We start from the raw sequence: 5,241 nt of genomic DNA on the forward strand, positions 1-5,241 counted from the left end.
CTACAAACACCTCGTGTGCACCTGCAGTTCGCCCGAGATCCCGAAGATGTATACCGCCGGGATGTGGCCAAGCACCGCCGCCTACGCGCAACGCAGCTGTGCGCTGGCCCGCGCCAGACGCACGCTCGAGGCCGAGGCTGGCCCAGATGCACAACCGCTCAAGGCGCGGCGCGCAGCATGCGGCCCGACCTCGGCGCTCGGCCTCTGCTGCTCGTCCGTGGCCATCAGCTCCGGCGAGGAGCAGAGCGGCAGCCGGGGAGGCGGGGACGCCTTAAGCAGGGGCAACTCACGTCGGAGGAAGCCCGGGACGTCCTGCTTGGCCACGGGCCCTTGCTACTGTCCGCTGCCGCCGCAACTTCTGCTGCTTCCCGCCGCTGCTTGTTGTTGAGCACGTACAGACCACACACACATACATCAAGCATGCACATCACGATCAGCATGAATCAAGCACGCACAGCATGGCAGCCTCGACGCGCTCCTGCCCGTGGCGGCGGCTAGAGGCGGCCGGCAACCAGCTCGCCTCGTTGCTCGCCGTGCACGTCGCCCGCCGTGCCCACTGCTGCTCGCCGCGTCCGTAGCGCGCCGCGCCTGCTGCTGCTCGCCCGTTCCGCCGTGCGCCGCGCCGCTGCTCGCTGCGCCCGCCGCTGCCGCTGCCGCACATTGCTGCTCATGCAGCCGTAGCTTCGCGTGCACTGTGCTGGCTTTGCATGCTAGGTTGTGTGCGTGCGCAGCCGTGCGCGTAGCCGCCACCGCCGCGAGCATGTGCGCCGTCGTGCGTAAGTGAGCGCCGGCAGTGGTCGGCTGCGGAGGTGGCTTGTAGGTGCACACGAGGTGTCTGTATAAATGCCAAAAAGAGGAAGAGAGGAGGAAGAAGAGGGTTGACGTGTGGGCCCCATTTATAATAACAGTCAAAGTTACGGTCAACCTGACTTGTGGGCCCATCCTATCAGAAAGGCGTTTAGAAGAGGCGAATCAGACACTTTTCCGAAATGGTAGTTTTTAGTCACATATTAGCAAAAATGTGGTAGTTTTCGGCACAAATTCGTAAAGTGGTAGTTTCTAGGCACGTTTTCATGAAGTGGGGTAGTTTTTGGTTAAATACTCATGACATTTCAGAACATAGAAAGACAAGTCATCTGCATCAGAGCAGGAAAAATCCAAAGACTCTGCCATCCTGCTTCCATTATAAGTATATCAGACTGAAATTTGTAGACAGAAAACTGAAATATAAAACTGATGTGTAACTAGCAACTACGAAGACACCGCAGTCCAGCGACTTTGTAGGTACATTTTTTACTTTCTGATCTGCTGTCTAGTAGCCGTCGCACCACCTTTGAATTATTTATGCATCATGTCCTCAGTCCTCACACCGTAATGATAATGGCATGCGAAAGTTTACCATATATTGCACTGTTCGGAGTAGCCTCCAACAGACCATTTGATCTCAAAAAAGTAACCAGTACTTTTATCACGAATGTTTACCATATATTGTACCCTTTTAATTTAGATCACAGATATTGTACTGGCTACATACCACTATAGTCATGCAGTTGAATTTTTGGCAACAACATGGCAGCTCTGTAAGAACAAGTTTCAAAACATAACCTTTCTAGAAAATACATGAAAACAATATTATCACTTATCAACTAAGAACATCCGGAGACTTTGAAATCTGAAGCACACTATGTTCTCTTCAAATTCTGATAGGCTGTTCAGCAGATAGGTAAGGGTTCACCATTCCACTCCTTGAGGCACTCGAGCAGCGCGTCGATGTGCTTTCCCTAGTTCATGGCGATGAACACCTTGTCCACCTCTTCGCCAGGAGATCGCGTCTTCTCCCCCGTCAAGTACTCAATCCCAAGCTCATTGCGGACGAACCGGTAGAGCGGGTACGACCGGCACTCGGTGATGCGGTTCTGCTGCGCAGCGGTGCCATTCTCCACAGCACTCAAGGCGGCCTCGACCTCCTTCGGCAGCAAAACACAGAGCTCCTGCTCAAACATGGAAAGTTTGGCAAAAACCAACGTCTCCACATCATGCTCGGCATCACCATTGGCCAGGGCGTGGTCCACGAGAACAGCTTGCATCTTCTGCATCAGTGGGTAGTTGGCGCCACAAGGGTCGTCTGCGTACTGAATACCGCCTCGCGGTCGATTGCGAGCAGCAGATCGTCCTTCTCGCAGAAGCATGCGTAGTGGAGATGGCCATTGTTGTTGGTGCCTAGTGTCTTTCTGACCACCGTCTTCACACAACTCTTAACCTCATCCTTGACATTTTTCTCGAGGTGGCGGAGGTCAATGGCCTGGCACAACGCGACCAAGACTATCGAGGACATGAGCTTTATTATGTCAATGGATTCGGTGGTCTTCCTAGCATATATGAGACCGAGAGAGTTGACGTCTTGGTTGTGTTGCTCCGCGCTCTGGACATGGTTGGTCACCGGGTTTCCTAGAAACTGGAGCTCAGAGGAGTACGAGGCCATGGCTATCTCAGCACCCTTGAGGCCATAGTCCAAGCTCGGGTTGCGGCCGCCAGAGAGGTTTGAATGCAAAACGTTGTTGTACAAGTCATTCACCGGCTCCGAGAACTGCGCAAACATGAGCTTGGCGATCGCGGCAATGGCGAGCCTTGTGTTATCCATGGACACGCTGATGGGCGTGCCTTGAAAGTTTCCGCCGTGGATGGCCTTGCCACAGGAGACGTCGATGAGTGGGTTGTCGTTGACGGCATTGATCTCCCGCTCAATCGACTTTGTGGCAGCACGATGACCTCAATTTGGGGGCCAAGCCACTGCGGCAAAGTGCGGAGCGCGTACCTATTTTGCTTTGGCGTTATCAATGGGTCAAGCTCGCCGAGCTTCTTCGCGAGTGCCATGTAGGAGCTTCCTTCAAGGACGTGCTCCATGAAGGCAGCAGGCTCAATCTGTGGTGCTCCAGCTTGTGGGACAAGTGGTCGGTGTACTCCGGCTTGCCATTCATGACCTCGTAGAAAATTGCCGACAGAGCCTCAGCAAGGACGCCGAGGATGTTAGCCTCGAAAAGAACCATGGACGCGAGACCCGAGACAACAGCCGTGCCCTTAACCATGGCAAGCCCTTCCTTGGGCTGTAGCTCAAAAAAGGCATGCTCGATGCTGGCCATCTTGAACGCCTTGGCGGCATTAACCTTGCTACCGTCTGGAGCCATGGCCATGGAGTTTACCTGGCCGGTCACGAGACCCGCGATATAGAAAAGCAGGACGAGGTCACCAGACACGGTGATCGTGCCCCGGAGTGGCAGACATGGCGTGACGTTGGCGTTGAGAAGTTTGGCGATTGTCTTGAGTATCTTGAAGCGGATGCCGGAGTACCCCTGGAGCAGAGTGTTAACGAGGACGAGCATCGCCGCCCTCGTGGCAGCAGCTGGCAGAACGTGGTCCGGTGTTAAGAAATCTGATGAAGAGACAAGAAATATGAAAAACAAATAAGGCTTTCATATATAACCCAGAGACACATATGATCACTAATTTCTACGTTGTTCAATATAATGAATTCGTACCTGATGAGCTCACGCTGGAGAGCGCCGCCCTCCTTGGTCCTCCGGTGGGAGGTGGCGCCGAAGCCGTTGTTGACGCCATAGCTGTCGGTGCAGGCCATGCTGTTCATGACCCAGTCGCTGCTCTCCCTGACGCGGCCGCGGGCGGACTCGTCGAGCTCCACCCTGGTCTCGCTACCGGCTACCACAGCCGCGACCATGGCAATTGTCAAGCTGGCGCCCTCCATGGTCACCACCGGCCTATGGTACTCCTCGACCATCCGCTTCACCGCGTCCAGATGGCTCCTAGATAGCTCTTCCGCGGCCTTCCCCCACTTCAGAGTATTTAACAAAATAAACTACCACATTTTCTGAAATCGTGCCTATAAACTACCACTTTACAAATTTGTATCGAAAACTATCACTTTTTTACTAATCTTTGACTAAAAACTACCATGTCGGAAAATGCACGATTCGCCTCTTCTAAACGCCTTTCTGACAAGATGGGCCGACCTGTCAGCATCAATCGTCTTCCTCCTCCTCCTCTCTCTCTCTGGCGTTTCCTCGAATACCCCGTGTGCACTCCAATGACCCTCTCGCCCGCACAACCTTTCTTCCTCCTCACGCTCAGTTCGCCGCCCCGCAAATTGCCGGAGCCGCACTTCGCCGCATCCCCGACCACCCCGTGCAGCTCCCCGTCACCATCGTCAGCGCTCGCTGCTTCCCCTCTACTCCCCCTCGCTTACTTGCCGCATCAACGTCGTGCCCGAGCGCCGGAGCTCGTGCTCCGAGCCGCATCCGCACGCGCGCGCCAGCGGAGCTCGTGGCCGCCCCTCGGCATGCGCACCGTGGTCGCCGTCCCCGTACCACGCGCGCTCACCCACACCTGCTACGCCCGGGCCATGCCCCCGCCACGCATGGCTCGCCCACACCTGCCCCTGCTGCTGCTCCTCGCATGTTGCGGCTCCCGCAGCCGCGCCCCCGCCTCCAACCGCCCGGGCTCCCAGCACCCGCCATCGCCGCCCTTCGCCGCTAGAGCCGCTCCCCGCGGCAGTTGCGGGTCGCTGTGGGAGCCGCTCGCCGCGGGTCGGTGCTGGAGTCGCCGCGGGTCGCTACTGCATCCGCGTGGGTCGCCGCTGGAGCCGCCGGAGCCGCTCGCCCCGCGCCCTTTGCCGGCGGCCGCGAGCTCCTCGGCAACAGATTTTGCTATTGTGCCACGTCAATGCTTACGTGTGGGCCGAACCGGTCAGAAACGTGTTTAAAAGAGGCAAATCAGGCTTTTTTCAGACATGGTAGTTTTTAGTTAAGGATTAGTGAGAAAGTGGTAGTTTCCTACATAAATTTGTAAAGTGGTAGTTTATAGGCACGGTTCCACAAAATGTGGTAGTTTTTTTGTTAGGGCATGTACAATGATTGATAAGATAGTCTTATCTTAGGTCTTGCATGTAATTTAGGGATAATAAAAAAGATGTCTACAATGGATCATCTCTTAGCTTTATCTTTAATAATAGTCATTCCTAAAATTATGGTGAAACATATTATACTAAGAGATTATCACTTGTCTTCTCTTAAATAGAAGAAGACAAGTCTTTTTTACGAGTTCTTTCTCCACCTCAATATTTATCCTACGTGACACTCGTAAGATAACACCATTGTACACGCCTTTAAATACTCCCCACTTCAAGGGGTCGGCCATGGATGGCTGCGCCACGCACAAGCCATGCCATGG

General features: G+C 54.5%; 1 pseudogene; it reads right to left on the bottom strand.

Annotated features, from left to right (window-relative positions):
- Nucleotides 1-1,222: 1,222 nt before the first annotated feature.
- On the bottom strand, nt 1,223-3,866 carry LOC119306520 (annotated as a pseudogene).
- Between the last annotated feature and the right edge of the window lie 1,375 nt (nt 3,867-5,241).

The sequence above is a fragment of the Triticum dicoccoides genome, chromosome 5B (genome assembly GCF_002162155.2).
Source record: "Triticum dicoccoides isolate Atlit2015 ecotype Zavitan chromosome 5B, WEW_v2.0, whole genome shotgun sequence".
NCBI classification, from domain to species: Eukaryota; Viridiplantae; Streptophyta; class Magnoliopsida; order Poales; family Poaceae; genus Triticum; species Triticum dicoccoides.